This window comes from Penaeus monodon, chromosome 31 (assembly GCF_015228065.2).
Source record: "Penaeus monodon isolate SGIC_2016 chromosome 31, NSTDA_Pmon_1, whole genome shotgun sequence".
Lineage (NCBI taxonomy): Eukaryota > Metazoa > Arthropoda > Malacostraca > Decapoda > Penaeidae > Penaeus > Penaeus monodon.
In genome coordinates, this window is record NC_051416.1 from 25397512 (window position 1) to 25397966 (window position 455).

Genomic DNA, 455 nt, shown 5'->3' on the forward strand with positions numbered 1-455 from the left:
TTTATAACAATCGATTAATCCCCTTCATCCATAAACAGGCACACAATGTAAACCCAGCTGCACTACATCTAATTGTTCCTTTTCGATTATTATGATTTCCATTTTGTCTTCTGGTGCAATAAGGACCGCATTAACAGGAAAAGTTAAAATCTCAGAATCGTAAATGTGTCTCTTAGAATCAGGTCCATCATAAAGTATTGTCACCCGGGTCCGTGTTCTTCTTGTCTGGCACTCGATACGATCGTGTAAAAGCCGACTTGACACCAGCTGAGGAAATGTGTAAGCATAACCACGTACCTGCTGGGGCCATGTAAACAATGCTGACCTAGTGTGTGTTCGGGCTAAGGCTTGTAGTGTAATTTAGAATATTTATATATAATCTTGTACCGGTTACATTCCGGCTAAATCCTTTTCCTTGTCGTTAAACGTTGTGTGAGTTTGAGTTGGAAAATACT